This window comes from Candoia aspera, chromosome 3 (assembly GCF_035149785.1).
Source record: "Candoia aspera isolate rCanAsp1 chromosome 3, rCanAsp1.hap2, whole genome shotgun sequence".
Lineage (NCBI taxonomy): Eukaryota > Metazoa > Chordata > Lepidosauria > Squamata > Boidae > Candoia > Candoia aspera.
Window position 1 is genome coordinate 146310513 of NC_086155.1, and position 19061 is coordinate 146329573.

General features: G+C 36.4%; 1 protein-coding gene across 1 annotated transcript in view; it reads right to left on the minus strand.

Moving 5' to 3' along the window:
- The window catches only part of RIPOR2 (RHO family interacting cell polarization regulator 2), a 77338-nt gene that overhangs the window by 38177 nt on the left and 20100 nt on the right, over positions 1-19061 (minus strand). The window lies entirely within an intron of this gene.

A 19061-nucleotide genomic window follows, 5' to 3' on the forward strand; every position in this document is an offset into this window, starting at 1 on the left:
CAAAGTTAAGTCCCTACACTATTAGATCAAGAAACAAAAAACTAGAAATTTCAATTTGGCAGATTATTTTGCTTAAGAATCTTTACATCCATTCAAGGTAGAGAAAACCACAGGAAACAAGATTAGGGTAGAATATTTGCTAGATGTTAAAAAGAGAACCATATGAAAATATGCAACAGGATTCTTGTCCACAGGTATTAAGAAAGCAGAATCCTTTTCTTTTCTTAGAAACTCAGAACTATGTCATTAAAATTAAATTGTGACTTACAGCAGTTATCTACATGCTCATTTAGAAGAAAATAATAATATGATTTATTCCATGTAAGCATGTACAGTATAGGACTGTGACATTGGTATAAAACATTTTTAGTTTCTTGAAGATGCTGAGAAAATAATTTAATTATATAGTTGCTGAGGAAAAAAAGATCTTGAGAGAATTTACAGAACTTAAAAGAACATTATGGAATTCCTAAATAACATTTGATAACTAACTCCTATTTGACACCAAATTTATATTAATCTCTTGAACAAAATTTGACAAGAACTCTTTCCATACAATGTATCTAGTCAACAGAGGCTTTGAAAGAAAAGAAAAAAACGAACCTCTCCTTCATCCTGGAAAGAGGACAGGGGCATCTGCAGGGGCATGATAAAAAAAGTTAAGATGGCAGAAGCAACCATGCGATCAAAGCCCAGCCCTTTTTCATTTGCATTAGATGCATGTTAAAGGGGCAGAGATTTGGTCATGCCTGCTATCTTGACTTGTTGATGCCCCCTGAGAAAGGGCATTCTGATGACCCCTATATTAACACTTGTTGTTAATAAGCAGGCATCCAGTACTAACTGGCTCTGCCCAGAGTAGATGATGACAGTATTTTAAACATCAAGGAAAATGATGGAAAAACATCTTTATGATGATTCTACTGCCCTTCAGCTCCTAAAAACATGACCTAGAGATGCATTTGTCAGAGCAACATAAAAGATGAAAGAGGAACTTACACAGCTCACCTCTCCATCCCTTTCTGCACAAGGGGTGGGGCATGGGGAATCCTTCCATTGTGGAGTCCTTGACATTTCATTACCCGACTAGGTGACATTATCAGTGCAGTTATCAGCATCACTGATGATGTTACCTAGTCTCCTAATGCAATCTGCAAGCAAACAACCAAGCTCAGAGAGCACCAAGGACTCCACAGTTCAAGCCTGAGCTACAGATAGTCTCTTTGATTGAATCATTCCATTGACAGCAGAGATGTAATGGGATATTGTAGTTAGAAAATAAAATAAAACCTTGAAGTACTTAATTTATACCTGTCACTAAATACATATTTTCTTGGTGCAAATTTAGATTGTTTGGGGCATAAAGAACAGAACTGGGACCTTATAGAGGCTGTGTTGCTTGTATCATTCAAAAGCATATTCATTTAGAGAAGTAAGAATACAGAATCTTAAAAGAATCTGTAAAACCATTGCTTCTTAGTATTCCAATCTACTTTGGTTGCACTCCTAAAATATACTCCTAAAAGTTTCCCTGAATTCAAAGGAACTTTAAAGAAGTCAAATTTAGGATACACTTTATTAACACTGTGGCTGTTCTAAAGTTCCAATGCAACTTTTAAGACAGAAGCAGCATTTTAAAATTAATTATATAAGATATCTCCCAAAGATGTTCCTAGGACAGCTGACACAAATCTGGATTTTTCTGGGGTTGTCAAAGTTACTTTCTATTATTTGTGTTCAAACTATCAACTAAGTCCATCCATCATTTTATATTCCAAATTTTCAATCTACTTTTGACCTTAAAATAGACCAAGATTGGGTAACTTTTAGAACTATCCTATTTATAAGACCTATGGATTCCTTTACCTACTCATCTTGAACTCCCAATAGATTCTGAATATAAAACTAGTTAGGGCCACAATGTGCCACATTAAGTTACTGAGCTGCTGCCTGGCTTATATAAGAAGAATTCTCTTAACTGATTACTGTAAATGGATCTGTTAAGAAAGAAAGAGCTTAGAAGCGCTGTCAGGCTGTAGAAGTTCAATGGCAAGAACATTCTACAGCACATAAAACAGCAGAAGGATAACCAGGAAAGGTTGCTAGTCGTGAAGAGCTAATTTGCATATGATGAGCTGCTTCACAGTCAAAAGCCTCTTCCTGTCAAAATAAAATAAAACAATGCCAACATAATGTGTTCCATCATGTTCTTGTTAAAGCACGTAAGGGACAAGAGGCTCATAGTTGTTATAAAATGGATGTATGCCAAACTGAAGCGAGATGTTTGCAAGATAATCAGTGAAAAATCAGGAAAATAATTTGTGTACAGGAAAAGGGACAAATTATTTTTTTAAATGATTTATTTTTATTAAGTAAACAGCAACAGGAAAAACAAAACAAAGAAAAAAGGGAAAGGAATGGCATACATATAATTGCACACATAGCAGCGCAATCTCTATCTCATCTATGTCCTTATTGATCTTTTTTAAATAATAATTATTATTATTGCTGTTGCACAAAACACTTACACTGAGGTTTTTTTAATTTTTAAATTAAAATTTTTAATTTTTATTTTTTTCTTAGTCATTATATAAATCTAATCTTTTGAATTCTCAGGACTTAAATTCTTGGTAATCCAATAAGTTAAAGGAGTCCTTTTATACAGAAGAGATTTGTCCTTGAAAAGAAACTTCCAATAATTTTTCAGGTTTTAGGATTCCACTGAGCAGAGTTGGAGCATAATTGGTCTAGAAATTAGCACCACAGGCATGCTACTTCATCAAAATGGCTCATTTTCCAACTGAAAGTGGATATGAATGATCCTATCTGCAAAATGCCTGGCAAAAAAGTCACAGTGGCTAGTAGATAACTCTTCTGAGACATCGGTTCCCAACAGGATTCTTGATGGCATTCCATGTGTGGAATAGTCCTGGCACTTCACCACCCTTACCATCATTGGTACAGCCTCTAAGCTGATCCATGTCTAGCTGGTTGTAATTGTTCATTTTTGCTAGTGCCATTTCAGGTGGCTTTTCTGGAATTTCATTTCTCACAAACTCCTCAGTAAACCAAGGAGCACCCCAGGATCAGCACGCAGAGAGAAGCCATACAGGGACAAACCAATCTAGTATCTTTGTCACCTCTATATACCAAAGATTGATTAGGAAGCCTGCCAGATTGCTGGGAATCTCCCGAAGAACCCTGCTGGAAATCAGATCCATAAGATACTTAGTGTGGACCATCTCCCACAAAGGTTGGTGTTGCCAATAACCCTTGTTCTGACCTGATGTTAATGTTCTGCACCTTCATATCATTTTCACTGTTCCAAAGGAGCCCACATCACGTTTTACACCAACTTCCACGTTACCTTCTTCTTTTTTATAAAACTTTATTATTTTCAAGTTATAATTAAGATACAAACAAAAGAGAATATAGAACAGATAGAAAACAGAACTAAAGAAAAAAGAACAAACTATAAAAGTGTCAGTAGAAAGAAAACAGAAAAGGAAAGTGACTTACGACTTTCTCCGATAAGATATAGATAGGTTTACAAATCTAATGTCTTACAATTAATTAACCCATTTTAACATTATTTCTATTAGAACAAACCATTTAATCCCTAAAACCGAAAATCAGAACATAATTTTTTTCTATTACAAGCAAGTGGTCCAAAGGTGGTTGCCAAATCGATATAAATGCAGAAACAGAACGATCTCTTATTAAAGCTGTTAATTTAGCCAACTGAGCCAAGTCCATTAGTTTAACAATCCAATCCTCAACCGTACGTATTTGTTGATCTTTCCATTGTTGTGCATATAACAATCTTGCAGCTGCAATCATGTATCACAAACTTCCACATTACCTTCAAGTGCTCAACCATAACATCTACTGAAACCAGTTCCACAAGGGCAGAAGCATTCACAGACAGGTATAACACTGTATCTTATATGGCCATAAGTACACCACTTCTTATCAGGAAAGAGTTGATGACTATAATTAATTGTGCCATTTTTCATTTACAGAGGATATTCCAATATATGTGGCTCTTCCCCCCCCCCCACTTCTGATGCATTTTTATGGCTGTAGCTGATCCCCTGTTTTGGTGTGACTATGAAGCTCCCTAAAACAGTCACATGCATTCATTCTTAATTCTTCACTATTTCTACACTAGTGCTTCTATTTAATGGAGAGCCTGAATAAAAGATTTGTTTACTTAATTTCTTCCCTTGGAGGGTTTGAATGTAATAAATTGAAAAGGCTCAACTGTTCTATTCTATCAGTTATGCTGATGTTTATATTCTGTTGATTACAGGCTAATTAGCAGAATTAGAACTGTAAAAGTCTGAGCAATAAAATCCTTCTGAAAGATCTGAAGAACTGAAAAGGTTACATACACTTAAATTCACATACTAGAAATGAATATTCATTAACAGTTTGGCAAAGAAGCTCTCACACTTAGGGTCCCATACTTTCCCATCTTTACCAGGTATGATGATCAGGAGTAGTAGGAGTTGTAAGTTCAACAACATCTAAGTTCCTAAGAAACCCTTGATATAATTATGATAGAATTGTACCAAATTCAGTCTAATTATTTATTAATACACCTCCTTGAGATATTCAGATAAATGCATGGGAAGTGCGAACTGGACAGAGAACTATCCATGCAGTCCCATCTCAGCCACCTTATTCATATTGCTGAAGGTGATATGTATACCTGCTTGCCTTTTTTCTGCCCAGTTTACCCCATGGAATCAGTTAAATGACTGAAGAGGGTTCAATAATTGCTCTAATCCTGAAATCCCTTATGGACAAAAACTTCACTGATCTGCTGAGTAGTTAATTTCATATGTGCAGAAGGATGATTGAACAGACTGGCCCATTCAAGTGAAGCAGTTAGGAAAATACCTCTAAATGTATACTTGCATCTTTTCAGAGCTCTGGTTCAGGTGGGTCATATGATGCAATTCTATGAGACACTGAACAGAGTTCACAAAATATCCTTATTATAAAAGATCCCAATTTGTAAAATTGCAGAACTATGATAAACAATTCCATAAAAGTACAATAAACCTTACTTGGTGCTTATCATTTTCTGGATTAATTTTTTAAAATCTTTTTAAGTTTTAGCTTGTTTCCCATCTAATTAGTAAGGAGGATTGAGAATAAATAATTGTCTCCCTGCTATTATTTTTGTATTGAATTTGAAGGATTTAATATTTTCCTACACGTTGAATCTGCTGTTTTGTCTTCAGCTTTCTGTCGCTACTTTCCCTGGGAGCTGCTTGTTAGCATACTTTCTCTTACATCACCAACTTTGGGAAATTTTCTATTAACTCATTAACTCCTACTCTCATTAGTCAAGTATCTAGGGGGTGCCATAATCTACTGCCTGAAACATGGAGGATTTCAAGGAGACTTTCTCAGAGTTCTGTTGTGAGCTTTGTTGTGAGTTTAAACAGATCCTTTATGATTTCTGTCAAGCTATTTTGCAAGATTATTTGGGACACTGCAGAAAGTATCAGCTTTAAAATGTGTCATCTGGCTGATGTTGTGGAAGAAGTTGAAGATTTTAACAAAGATAGAGATGTTTCTACTGACAGTGAGATTGAAGCCTTTGTTGAAATGCTAGGTGAAGATTAATATCAAGTTGGATTGATATTAAGGCTTGTATGATTCCATTTTTCTTTAATGATTTGGATTAAGATTTACTGGATTGTTTTAAGGTTTGATTTTTAAGATATAATAATAATTGCTTGGTTTTAGGTTTAATAGGGTTAAGATTGTTATAGTACTATTAATTATAAAAGTAGACAATTTTTATGTTTTTATAATCTGATTTTTATTATAGTGGACAGAAATATATAGAATAATGGTAAGTAAAGGTAAGGGTTTCCCTTGACATTAAGTCCAGTCGTGTCCGACTCTAGGGGATGGTGCTCATCTCCATTTCAAAGCTGAAGAGCTGGCATTTGTCCGTAGACAGTTCCGTGGTCATGTGGCCAGCATGACTACACAGAATGTAGGAAGGAAATAATTAAATGTTGTTTTTTGGGGGGAGTTGATTTGGAGGTTTATATATTTCTTTTTCTTTTAATATAAGGGTAAGGAGCAATTGCATTTAGTGATTTTTATAATTTGCTAATGAATGATTTATAGAAATAATGTGATCTTGGTTTGATATAGAGTAAGGGATTATGGAAATTGCTGTATATTCTTGCTGTTGAAAGTTGGAAGTCACCTCTTTAAGTAATCTTCAAAATTCTTTTTTCCTGTGTTTAACACTTTTTCTTTTTTTCTTTTTTGTAGTTTTTATCTTTGTTTCAAACTTAAGAAAATTCTTATTAAAAAAAAAAGAAGAAAAAGAGGAGGAGGAGGAGGAGGAAGAGAACATTGGTGGTCCAAAGTGATAGTTGTTGCATTCCTTTAGGAACAATAGATCAGAATACTATTTTAACACACACAACCTTACCATTTGCTGAAGGCATGAATCCCTTCAAGAATTTTTTATACTGAATCTTCTTTCTTGAAAGAGAAGCCACATAACTGTGTCATGAAGATATATTCTTATGCAAGTTACTGCATCAGTGTTCTTTTTGATAAATCTTTAAATAGTAGTAAAGCAGGTCTCAGAGAAGGTCTTCTTTTGAACTTTTCCACTACAGCCTTTTATGTGTCAGGAATGTTCTCAATGTGACTTTACAGAAACTCTGAGTTTCTATAATTTAGGTGTACCACCTCCCAAGATTACCTTAACAACTGCTGCAAAAATTCAAAATGATTTTGCAAAGCAAAATGTATCTTGATTTAGAGGGACGTAATATTTGCTTTCCTCTACTAGGATTACTACTACCTAACATGAAATAAAGTTATTGCTGGAAGCTAGCACAGTTTGTCATTCCTCTTTTAATTTGATCAGTAGTATTTAACAGGATAAGACTGGTATCTCTGGACAGAGATGTGAGTCCCATTGACCAGACTTTCTTTCTAGCTCCCTTTCTTGTTATCCCATCCAGGCAAAACAACCTATCCAAATTATTATGACTGATCTCTGGTCCTACACAATACATCCTCAGCACAACCTTAGTGTACACATGACTAAGGATGCCTGTACATAATTCTGAAAATGTGTATGCTGAAACTGATTGCATATTAAATCTGAAAGCCAGATTAAAGAGACTGTTTTGAAATTTCTCTAGGTCATATCTAGAGAGGTGGCCCTGGAAGATAAGATTTCTGCTCCTTCCTCTGGATTGGGTACCCCTATACAGTACTAATACTGAAAGTATATCTCTATACTTTCAGTGAAGCTGCAGGGAAGTTCATCTCAAAGTCTGGAGTGAGTTTATAAACTCAGCTCTTCACAGAGCACGCTCTCTCTCTCTCTCTCTCTCTTATTTCTAATTTCTGATCTTAGAAGTAAAGCAGAGAGATCTTAGCAGAGATCTTGAATTGCTGTTACTTGACTGGGTAACACAAATAAGATTTCACTCAAGCAAGATGGAAGTATTTTAGTGAGCTCTCAATTGTGCAATTGTAAATATGTTCAACTTAGACTTAAAGGACTTGCACTCTCCTGAAATACTACATTCCCAACAAGGAGATAACCATGATCTGCCATTGCGTCTTTACTGTATACTTAATTACATTGTTCAAGAGTGTATTTTAACAACCTGGTGTGCTAGATGTACCTTCTTCTAGAAATCACAACTAGCTATTTTTATTCATGCTATGAATAACATATAACATTGATAGTTATATCAAGGTTACATTACTATAATACCTTGTACATAAGATTGCATTTAAGTATGTATGAACATTTCAGCTAATCCAAAATGCAACTACCATCACTTTGACCAGTTTGTAAAATGGAGTGTACACATCCAATTTTGCACAATCTCCATTTTTGGGTGTGAGTGTTTCTTTAAGAATCAATTTAAGGCTACCAGTTGCTTAAGACCTGGAGAAATAAGCTTGTCTGAGGTTTAAGATCTATGTGAGGCAGATCAATCTGTTTTGTGTAATGTTATCAGGGAGAAATATAGCAGTGGCAGACCCTGAAAGAATGCATACGTGAGTAACCGCTGTAACTTGCATTCGAGAGAGAATTGCAACCTATGAAACATGCAGATATAGATAGCAAGTAATAACTGCATTATTGCTAGAAAATATTTCTATGAATTTGCCTAGTACATTTGTCTATTTAAGAACATGCTGTTGCCTACTAAGAGATAAGCTATTTATCACACAAGAGGGAGTATTTTGATAAATGCTCAATTTAAAAAAAAACATGCAGCATATACCATAGTTCTTTGTTATGGCAAAGTTATGGCAGCCCAAAATATGCAGGGAGTACCAGCCCCAAATGTATGTCAAACACTCTTACTACTTGTTTTGCCTTACTATTGTAATGGTGACCTTGTGAATATTACCAATATACTAGATTTTGGAATGCTGTGCACCTTTTCTTGATTAAGACTTTCATTCAATAGATACTGAAGAATTTAATATGGAAACAATAGGTGAGAATTAACTGTGATGCAGGAAACAGGTGCAAACATGAAAGGAGTGAAAATCTCAGGAGGAATACTGCACCTTGGGTGTAAGTGATAATGCATGTGAATTTAGCAGATTTAGCATCACTGCATGTGTAAAACAAAGCTGATTTACATACAGATTGAATAGGGAAAAAAACCCAGTGTGACTGGATCAGCAACTGATAAGGAGAGAATCATTAAAAATGTGGCACAATCGCTTTATTATCCTCGAAAGAAAATGTATGAGAGTATCTGCTCCCCAACTACTGTTGTCCTTTCACCTTCACAAAAAGGAAAGTTTAGATGGAGGCGTTCAATATGGCTGGATCAAGAGATGGTTGGATCAAGGGACAACCACCCTCTCTTCCAGGGCAACAGGTACTACCCCCTTCCTGAAGAGGCATTTATCACACCTGAAATCCAACCACTCACACCCAACAGCTACCCAAAGGCACCAGGAAGGGCACAGATCCAGCCCCAGATGGCCAAACTCATGCTGCAAAGTACCTTATCTTCTTCCTTGAAGTCCACAATTCAAAACAAAGTCCTGGTATCCTCACAAAATGTTATCCCAGTCACCTCATCAGACAATGCTCATGTGAATAGGAGCAAATTTTCTGGCAAAATCTTTAGCAGATCCCTCATAGCAGCTGCAGAGAGATTACCCCACCCATCCCTCCCCACAAAAGGTGAATTACCTGAAAAAAGCTGCTGGACAACGTTCTGCTGATGTAATAAGGGCAGAGAATTATTGTTTCACTGCCATTACCACCAGAGAATGTGCCCTAAGATAGGTATTTACCTATGCATTATGGATCACTTGCTCTGGAAACAGAACCCACACCAAATGTTCATTAAAAGCTAACGTGAATTAACATGCAGATATAGATAGCAAGTAATAACTGCATTATGAATTAAGACAACATAAACTACATACCATAAACATAAAATCATTGATGCATTTTAGAATGCAACCAACTAGATTTTTCATTCTCTCCTGAATGCAGTATAACTTATATGTGATTCTGAGGACACAATTATGTCCTTGATTCAGTATTTATATTCAAGCTGTGAATTGCAGCTTCACAGATGCTTTCAAATGTAAGATGCTGGCAGTGTTGTCTGCACATGCCATAGGATTAGTAATAAAAAGTCCTTTCAATACAGGAACATGAGGATAAGCAAAATGTGAATTAACCAAATCTGACAGCATCCCTGATCACTGAATGCCTATCTTGTATCTGCTTTACTGCTAAGTATAGGGTGATATGTTTGTATTGGGTGGGTGGGGGGGGGCAGCTAGATAACTGGGACTGAAGAGTGCTGAGTGCTGGGCCAGAAGTGACCTGAAAGGGCCAGAACAGACATCTGGTGGGTTTGTTTGTTTTTTGTTGTCATCTGGGTTGTTTAACGGAGGCCCCTGGATTGCTGCTATTGTACCAACTTCCTTGCTTCCCTGCCTTAACTGCTCAACTCTGTGACGTAGGTAGCGGTGGAGCTTCCCAGACTTATGGTACTGAGAGACTTTAACATACTTTCTCTGGGTGTGGGGTCAGAGGCAGCTTGAGAGTTCATGGCTACTACAGCAACCATGGTCTTGACCCAAGTTATCAAATATCTATCAATGGTTCTGGATGAGGTAGCACTCCCTCAGACACAACTGGGGTGGAACTTGAGGATCCTCCTAAACTCACAGCTCCTGCTTGTAGAGCAGGTGGCAGCTGCGGTATGAGAGCCTTTGCATAAGTCCATTTGTGCACTTGATTATGCCTATTTCTGCAGGAAGCCCTGCTCATGTCTTGGTCACCCCTTGACTGGATTATTCCAAATAGCTTAATTAAAATCCTTATTATGGTTATAGACCAGCATATGCACTGCACATGGGGTTGTCCTTGAAGACTATTTGGAAGGTAGAGCTGGTCCAGAATCTAGTGGCGCTGTTAGTTATAGGTGTACCCTGGCTATGTCCATGTAACACCACTATTCTGCAAGCTGCACTGTCTCCTAGAAGACTTCTGGGTGCAATTCAAGTGCTGTTCGTCACCTATGCAGCACTTCATGGCATAGAGCTGGATTATCTGTGGGACTACCTGTCTCCAATTATTTTTTTTCTGTCCCACACAATCTGACTGGGTGGGCATGCTCTGGGTTCCTTCTGTTAAAAAGTCCCATCTGATCGAACCTAGAAGGTATGCCTTCTCTGTCACTGCACTTGCCTGGTAGAATAGCATATTTTCTGAGATCCAGATGACACCAACCTTGCTGGCTAAATACCTGTTTTTTCCCCTTGGACACTACGTCAGAAAAAGAGGTGAGTTCATTTTTATGGTGTTATTTATGTACTGTAGATACATGAGCTGACCTGACATAATGTGGTGCTGTTGTTATGGTGATTTTGTTGTTTTAACTGGATATTAGCCATCCAGAATTGCATAGCAAGTGGGTGACCAGATGTAATGGTATGTGGGAATGACCTTGAGAGATGAGGGGAAGAGATGCTGCCTAGAGAATGATCAGATAAAAGGGGAGGAGCCCGCAGCCGAATACCGGACAAAGAAAGAAACTTAGAAACGTATCAGTCTGTTAAAAGTGACAGCGGGAGACTCGTATTTTCAGACTTGCAAGATGCTGTTAATGTAGTCTTACAATAAAGTAGAATTAGTCATCTGGTCTTGTTTCCTGTCTGGTTTACCTGGGAGGGCTGATACCATACAAGTTGAATGAACTGAATTGAATTGAATTGAATGAAATGAATGAATGAATGAAATGAAACTACTGTGTTGTAACTTAACAGTTCAATTATTTCCTTAATAAAACATGTAGGAAATTTCCTGAGCTCTGGCTACTGCACATAACAAGGTTCTTCATTTTGCACGGAGCAGTGCAACTAAATACATAAATATGGCTGCTGGTTTTATTTAAATATCTAGGTGTTTATTTGTGTGAGTATATAAAATTGTGTGCAGGGTTGTACATTTGTATGTATGTGCACTAGTATGTATGGGGAGAAGTTGTGTATTGGTTTGTACATGTATATGGTTGGAGGCTGTGTATATTTGTATATATGTAACTGTGATATATATATGTGTGTGTCTGTGTGTGTAAATGTTATATACCGTATATTAACTGTGCATGAGTATTTATATGTATGTGTATATGAGCTGTATCTAAATACATCTGGAAGGAGCAAATATGGAGATGACATGTGTATGCATATGCTCATTTATACCCACTCATATGTATCCTGCAAAAGATTTGACCTGCCATCTAAGGGTTTAATTCATAACTTGTTTTAATTATTGTTCGTTGGCTTAGCATGAAATATGCACATAGCCAGCACAACTTAGGTAACTACAGTTAGTTAAAACAAACATAGGATGCTAGATGGTTAATTAACTTTAGTTTAATGAACTGTAGATTTAACCAACTGTAGTTCCTGAATTGGGATGCAACAGGATTCTGTGGTACATTTAAAACGGAAATCATGCATACCTGAAAGTTATACAAATTTGTTCACACAACACTCATATTTTTTTATTTATCCAGAGAGGCTCACTTTATGTTAAAAACCTAACTTTCTATATAAAGGCTATATAAAATATATAAAGGCTGAGTTCATATTTCATATGTAAACTTGATCTGATTAGTCATATTCATTCAACCACTATTTGATGGATTTATAAAATACAGATAGCCAAAATTAAGCAAACCATTTTATTGCACAACATGTGAACCCAAGCCTTAGTTTCTTTCTCTCACTCATCAAATCAAACATATAGACACATTAATTTATAGTGTGATGGGCCTTTTCAGTACTGGAGCCATCATGAGCATAGACAAACATGCACAACCTTTTTCCCACTGATAACTTCTCAGCCAACTACTCCCTTTCACACCTTGGGGTTTTCAATAAGCATGTCTCTTAAAGTCAAGAAGACAAGTTACAGTCCATTTACTGCACTCCATCAAATACTTCTTTCAGTTTTTTTGCTTAGAGCTCTTCTGTACCTAAAAACATATCCCATAATAACATGCTGGGATTACAAAAGGAAAATTCCATTTTTGTTGTGATTATTTTCTGCTCCATTAATCTTGATTAATAATCAAAAAGAGTGAACATGACCAAAAATCTCTAGTTCCTTGGCATTTTTAAAGTACTATGTACCCAGAATGCCTTGCTGCTCATTAAGAGAACTGTCTAACGAAAGTAGTCTCCCAATCGACTTTAAGGAATGCCCTGCCTCTGCTACTACATATGCTACAGTGCCTTGGCGGACACTACAACATTCAGTTACTTCGTTGTCTATTTTCAGCTGCTATTGTTTATCCATTGAATGCTCATTGATACAAGGGGTCTATCTTCCAGACAGAATGGCTTAGCCAGGCAAATGAGAACAATCCATCCTGTAAACTGGTCCCAAGTAAAGGATGCCATAACACCATAACTTCACTATATTTGAAAGTGAATTATTAAGGTGAATTTTCTTATCCATCATTTTGGAAGAAAAGTCAAGTCAAAAGCCTATTTTTTTTATTCCAATCAATGCAATTTCTCAGGTGCAGGTTATCAATCCTTTATGATAGTCAGTTATTCTACTTTCTCTAATGAAAACTGCTTGTTCTGAAAGTTCAGTACAATAGTTAGCAAAGTAGTGCGCATGGATAATGTTAGCTCTTCCATTTATTGTGCTATAATATGATAATCTGCATGTATGAATGATCATGGTCAAGTCCATGTTTCTCAGCTGTCATTCTGAGAATAAATACTCAGAATCAAGCAGCAGCGAGTGAAATAATTTCAACAGAAGAGCTACAAATTTATGTAAGTATAATGTGGCAGTTTATGTTTAAGCCACCCAGAGTCACTTGCTGAGATGGGCAGCTTTAGAAATTGAATGAATGAATGAATGAATGAATAAATAAATAAATAAATTCAAGTCTCCTTTAACCTTACTTTCATCAGTAGAATTTTTCATGAGTGTTGAGCTTATTCGTTTTATTGAACAAGAACAGAAATGCTAAGATTGAGGCATATGAACAGTTACATGACACTACAACATATTACTGCAACCACATAACACATAAAAGTATAAACCATGATCAATAAGCTTCAGTGATAGTGTTCACATAGTTTATTAACTTAACTCTTAAGCTCACACAAGGCACTGGCTGAGTTCACATGACATACTGAGCCACAAAGCCAACCATAGTTTAGTCTAATGTATTGAGCAATCCCTACTACTTATGAGCAAAGGGTTGTTCAAACTGGAACACTGATTCAACTATGATAGTTACCCATGGGCAGCAGTTTCATCTGAACAAAACTACTAAGACAAACCAACCAGCCACATTTTAACCAAACATATTATGCAAATCTAGCTATCACAGCTTAATACAATTGTCTTGCTCATACGACACACTTTTTTGGTTTTACTTGGCCACTGTATATTATTAACTATAAGGTTCAATGTATTGTGCAAACACAACCACTGGCTGGATTCATACATCATGCTAAGCCTTAATAAGGTTTATTTGATTTTTGCTAGAATGCTGTATGAACTTAGTTACTGTAACTTATGGCATAGACTATCATAGCTTATTCAGTAAAATATAGTTAAGCAAATAATGGGTTAGCATATGAGACTAGACCTAATTTTGGTTTATGACAGTGGCAGATAGTTTCTGCCCATGGTTACCAATGTACTTGTGAATGTGTGTTCTTGGAGTCATCAGATTCTGATGTTTGGCACACTCTGTTCTTCCATTTTTTCTATTAAACAAGTCTAAAATGAACGAGAAACAGGAGCTTTGAAGGTTGCTTCCTTTTATGTTTGAACTGCTGTTTTTGCCTTTGCTGCCTTATAAATATATCAATCAAATACTGAATGGCAAGAGGAAAAAAGGAGGGTGAAGGCTGGATTTTACTTACGGACCTCCAGTTGCTGTCTCCAAGTTTAATGCCAGCCCTACCTGAAAACCAGGAAGATACAGCATAGGAGCTTCTAACTTCTATAGCATCTGTCTTAATCAGGTCTGTCAGTTAACATTAAAGCAATTTCCCTGCAATGGAAAGAAACTCTACATGCCACCATCACTGAAACACATCTCTGCTTGGTTTCTTCAGAAAAGAAAATATGCTCCTGAACTCCAGGTGGCAGTGGGCAAATACAAATGATAATGTTTTCAATGGTCCTGTTCATTTCCTTAAATACACACACAATGCATAAATAAATAAGGTGGCCATAATTAAATAACATAAAGTACTTCTTCAAGGCACACATTATGAAAAGATGGTGGAAGGTGGAATGATAGACAGACATAAGGCTATAACCAGTATAGTAATGTCACATAAATATTTCCTCAAAGGCAGCAAAGGCATTCTGTCAGAGTAGAAGAGTAATAACATTAAAATATTTATAACAATTTTATATTAGAAATTAGTGTGATTCTATGAAAGGATTTTATCCATATCCTAAATTTGCAGGGACAGAACCTAAGAAAACCTAAAAATGATTTAAAAATGATTCATTTAATGATACATAATTCAAATAATGTTCTCTAGAAAAGCATTCTGATTGTAGAGGCAGGGTAATGTATAGAAGCAGCTTTTTCAAAGATCAGGTAGAATACAATTAATTATGATATTCTCGTGCAAATGGGAACTGGAACTGGAAAACGTTTTGGCAAACTTTTTGTACTAAAAATGTGTAACTATGCAATGAATTTCTTTAGATTCTTTCATATCCTATTCTTAATACCCATGGGTGTTCTGTTAATACCAAGGTCTCATAAGCCATTATGTGTCTGTTCTATGAACTTCAAAAAATAAGAAGAAAACTAGGATTTATCAGTCACATTTACAAGATTATTATTCTAAAGTCAGGAGCAAGTCTATTCAGTTAAGATTTCCTCTTAAAACAAGGGACACTGCAGGCTAAAACAATATCAACTGATTTTATAAATGCAGTTACAGACTTCATTATTGGCAAAAATAAAATCAAAACTGAAAATATTATTTTGACTAATACCCATGAAATCAAATCAATTTTTTCCCCTTATGTGGTACATGTGCTTTCAGGCACAAGGACACGTACAGAGACAGGCTGCCTAGCATTCAATATGAAAAAGTAACTTTGCTATACTTAGTATGTCTTTTCACATTATTGATTACTTACATTATAAATGTTGTAAACAGCTGTTATACACAAACACACACAGACACATGATGTTATCCAAAACACTAATCAGAAGTACAATTGTGCTGCATTTAATACACCACCTTTTCAACTGTTTTGTAATTAATTGAATTACTTCTCATTCTGCGAAACACAGTGCCTTGTTGTGAAATGCCATTTGAGCATTCTTCAACAATCGCAATATTTTCACAGGTGAATGTTTTATTAACAGCAATTCACATCCAAACGTCACAAAAATCAGTGCTGAACCAAAGCATTTTGAAATAACTTTATGACACAAAATACCATGTCAGTACAGCCCCATATCTAGCACAACGATATTTAAAAGGAACAAGAAACAGTCCATGTGACAGAGAAAAATTAAACAAAGGGGAAAACACCACTCACCTAAATGTACAGATTCATACTCATAGCACGGTGGTTGAAAACAGTGGTTTGCAAACCTCTATTTCCTCTTCTATGGTTGACTTCCATAAAAACAGCAAGAGAACCTGAAGACTAGCTTAGCTTGCACTGCTGTCTCTCCTATGCAGCCGATCCTGTTCTTCATTTAAAGGGAGGAAAAGACTACAGTATTGTGGAAGGGGAATGGAGGGGAGAGAGTAGTAGCAGCAGTTACCAGCTTGCACTCAATCGGTAGCTGCTCTGACTCACTCTTCTGCCAGCAGAAGCATCAGCAGTTCTGTTTCCCTGGTAAAGTTACAGTACAGAGGAGAAAGAATGTGTGGGGTGGGGTGGGGTGGGGTGGGGGGCTGTTGCACAGTCTGACTCCAGCATCATCTGTGCTGAGAGTTTAAGGATCAGTGAAACAGCTGTTTGTCAGAGACTTAACTAGCTACTGTAGGGTGAGAAGACCTTCCTCTTATCCCTTCATTTGATCACTCTAACATTCTTGTTTCCTCTACAAATATTTATGTAATGCAAGTTCCCCATACCTCACTGGAGCCTGGAGTTTATTTTTTACACAGTGCCAGAGGGGATGCCACGGCAAGCCACCAAGTTCAATTTCCAACACAGGCACTGATATAGCTGTGATTTGGAAATTTATTCTAAACCTTTTTTGTGTCTGATGGTATCTGATCTGGGGTGATGGTCATGGCACTGAACTTTGTTGGGGGATGCACAATGCTTGAACATGCATCAGATTTATCCCAGGATGCAATTCCCCAAAAATGTATACCATTTTAATTCAATCAGTGGATTAAATTTTTTTTCTAAACCACAAAAAGTATACTCCACAACAACCTGTTTGTCTTTGTATTACAACAGATTAACATGATAACCCTTCTGGAAGTTGTTGCCATGGATGTTTCAATAGTATGAAGTAAGCGCTAACAATCCCACCTTTACCATGCAAATAGATCAAGATATATGCCAAGATTCTACAATTAAGTATTATCACAATGCTTGTTCCATCATCTTCAACAACATCATAGAACACCATGTGCCCAAGCACAGTATTTGACATCTGTTGAATGGTTATCTATTGCACAGATAAAGTTTTAATACAGTACACCTGTTTCATTTTAACTGATTATGGAATAGAATGAACTTATTCGGTTCTTTTTAAACACAAGTGAGAGTAGGGATGGATGTAATGGTTCTTCTTTTTTGGTCAGCAGTATGAATGGTAAAAAAGTGCAATATCTGAAGCACTGAGAAATATAGCATCTTTAACACACATTTTACTACAAAATCCACCTGAGCCACATTAGAGGTTAAGGACATATCTAAGTGATACTCAGAGCTTATACAAAAGCATAAAAGTATTGACCAGGAAACCAATGGCTACCTCATTCATTTAATGCATTTTAAAGGTGTTGACAGGTGATACACGTCTATTTTGACCTCAGTGTAGTATGAGTTTTTATGTATATAGTGACAAAAAAACAATCTTGCCCTGCCTGGCCACAACATCTGACTACAGAGGTGCTCACCAACACTATTTTAATAGTGGTAAAGAATAATTAAATACCCCTTTTCCTCCAGCAATGCCCTAACATTTTAATCTATTGTTTGCTCATGGAGAAGGAGATCCTAGCCTAATCTCAAACTTCTTAGCATCACTTCCATTAGAAAAAGTTCAGGGTGGCTTGCTTCACCCAATAACTATAAAACCATAAAATCAGAATTTTGTCTGAAAAGCATAAATTTTTCATGAAGTGCATATTCTGAAATATGTTCTATAATAGTACTGCTAATACTTGTTTATCACTGTCTCATCTATATGTATGACCTACAAGCTGTTCCTGGGTAGACTTTCCAATACCAGATGCAGAGAAGTCTTCTGGTTTTTTTTGTCATCCTAGTGTTGCACTTGGAAATAACATAAAAATGACAATTACCTTATTATACAAATGATAAAAGTTATGTCAATTACAAACCTTTGGATTTAATGGACACAGACCAATCTAGTGGACATTCTTTCCCTCAACCAATCCATTAAATTAAGGTTTACTGTGTTTGCTTGCCCTGATACTGCTGCATTTGAAGCAATTCATTTCACATTAGCACTTCAGTACTGGAAAAGGACTGTATCTACAAAACACACACATAAAAGCTTGTATTGCAGAGCTACTAGGATCATGCTGCCAGCAGCATCCCCAAGAGTTTGTGTCTAAATCGGCAAGATGGTGGATGGAGCCTTGCAAAAAAGTGTATGAAGCATATACAAAAGGGCAGGACTTTAATTGCAAAGCTCCATCCACCATCTTGTCATTCTGACTGCCCCATGGACTCTCCCTTGTTCTTCTATCCTTCTGAAATTATATACTCTATTGAGTAGTAATTTGCTACTGTAAAAAACCTAGGTCATTAAGGATACTATCAAAGCCAATCAAAGAACAAACACAAGAGAAAAGTTTGCTGTAAGCAGCTGAAAGAAAGCAAGCTTGCCAAAGCCAATCTGGATGGCAATTAAATCTGGACTTTAACACAAATGGGACTTTTGCTTTAATTTAATTTTAATTTAGTTTTTTTAATGCTTTGTATTTATTAACAAATTCTATCACTCAATACGTTATTTAGTTTTGTTGATGTATGGCTTCTCTCTAAGGTACTCATGAGACAAGCTAGCAGGCCATTATGGAATGTACAACTTCTCCTTGCAGATTTATCTTGGCCATATACTTGACAGGCTCACTACAAAAATGTCATGTTCTTCAAAACCAGTTCTGATTTCTATTACTGGCTGCCATCTAGAGTAAGATCTATTTTAAAATACAGGAACATGGATTGCAGTTGATAGAAACATATCATTCTGATTGAAAAGGCAATCTTGCTTCCTCCACGCCCCCAAGGCACTGGTTTTCCTGCTCTACAGACTTGCAAA